Raw genomic sequence first — 2,179 nt, forward strand, 5'->3', positions numbered from 1 at the left:
TTCTTCAGCCTTCTCTTCTTCAAGAAAGCAAGACCATTCTTCAAAGATTGTACAGCAAGACAAGGGCAAAATACCTCTGGCTTTGGTGGATGAAGATAAACTACATGAGAATGTTTTTCATTTTCAAGATCAAGGACCGAGAGACTATGGAGATCTGGAAGTTGAACTGAAGATCTCAGGTGATCGTCCTCGTTTCTCTTCTGCTGTCTTAAATTTTAAGGGAGAAGTTAACTCTGGTTTTCAGAAGTTTAGAAACTTTGCTATAGTTTCTTTTGTTGAAGGTGGTAATATTTCTCTAGAAAGATTGGAGTTAGATTTGAGGGCTTATTTTCCTATGAATAAGCATTGGTGTTTTCAGCAAAAGTTGAATTTGTTGTCGAATTCATTATATCTTCGGTCGATTACAATAAATTCAAAGAAAACAGCCTTTTTATAAGACTCTTTTACACAACAAAAAGAAAATTACAACTCTTGAGAAAATAAACGCAGGATCGTTGTTTGGATCACTGCTTTCGTGGGATCTTTGCCTGTGCCGGGGGCACGTTAACCCGTGGACCACCGAATCACAGATTCTGATTGAATCGTGAGGGGTTTATGATTCTTCCTTCGTTATCGAAGTTAGAAATTGAAACGATATCTTATCGAAGTAAGATAGTCGTTCTTCTTGAAATCAAGTCAAAGCCTGAATATCAAGGATTGGCCGAAAGTTCAAGACATCTGCTCTCTCTCTGCTCTGGATTGCTCTGAAGTGCTCAAAATGATCAGCCCCTTGAAAAAATAGCCTTAGGAGGGTATTTATAACCTCCGAGAACAGTTGGCAGAAAACAGGCTCGCGAGACAGCATTTGCTGTCTCGGTGGGCGAGACAGTGTTTGCTGTCTCGTTGGGCGAGACAGTGTTTGCTGTCTCGACCCGCGAGATAGTAAATACTGTCTCGGAAACAGTAACCGCAGGCAGTTTTCGTTTTAACTGCCTTCCTACGTTTCAAACTCCGTTATTTTGGCAGTTATCCATGTTCGCGGGAAAATTCGTTGCTTTCTTCATTAATGATTCCATTGTACACTCTTGTAATAGTTTATCGATTACAAAGATCCGGTCTTTTTATAAGATCCGGTTACAATGAAAATCAAATTTGAAAAGAAATGAAAAATTACAACTTTTCTCCTTTATGTCGAACGAATCGCGAGCTCCTGTTTTGCGGTCGCTCGCTTTGTGGGTTCTTTGCCTGCGCCGGGGTTGTTTGCCGTGGACCACCGCGCGATCTAGATCCGGTCGGATCTACGCAATACGACGGGTATTATTTCACCAAGGAAATAATAGCCGGGGAGAAACTTCCTGTTGAGATTAGGGAAACAGTTTAGACTCGTGTACCTATTGGAGTATTCAGGTTATTCTTAAGAATATTCTGAGTGATATTCTCCAGAAACTTCCTGTTGAGATTAGGGAAACAGTTTAGACTCGTGTACCTATTGGAGTATTCAGGTTATTCTTAAGAATATTCTGAGTGATATTCTCCAGAAACTTCCTGTTGAGATTAGGAAAATAGTTTAGACTCGTGTACCTATTAGAGTATTCAGGTTATTCTTAAGAATATTCTGAGTAATATTCTCCAGAAACTTCCTGTTGAGGGTAGGAAAACAGTTTAGACTCGTGTACCTATTGGAGTATTCTGGTCTCTTTTTTGTTGGTAGAAATAAACCCGAAATCGGAGAGGAAGAATTTTATATTCGATCGTTCAATTTGTGGACCTCTCGTTCATGGAACGAATCGAGAGGGGATTTTGGCTTTGGTCCTAACTGTTTAAAGGTTTGACCAAGATGGGAATTTGAGACGATCCTAACTGTTTAAAGGTTTGATCGTTCAATTTGTGGACCTCTCGTTCATGGAACGAATCGAGAGGGGATTTTGGCTTTGGTCCTAACTGTTTAAAGGTTTGACCAAGATGGGAATTTGAGACGATCCTAACTGTTTAAAGGTTTGATCGTTCAATTTGTGGACCTCTCGTTCATGGAACGAATCGAGAGGGGATTTTGGCTTTGGTCCTAACTGTTTAAAGGTTTGACCAAGATGGGAATTTGAGACGATCCTAACTGTTTAAAGGTTTGATCGTTCAATTTGTGGACCTCTCGTTCATGGAACGAATCGAGAGGGGATTTTGGCTTTGGTCCTAACTGTTTAAA

Source organism: Asparagus officinalis, chromosome 5, assembly GCF_001876935.1.
Source record: "Asparagus officinalis chromosome 5, Aspof.V1, whole genome shotgun sequence".
NCBI lineage: Eukaryota > Viridiplantae > Streptophyta > Magnoliopsida > Asparagales > Asparagaceae > Asparagus > Asparagus officinalis.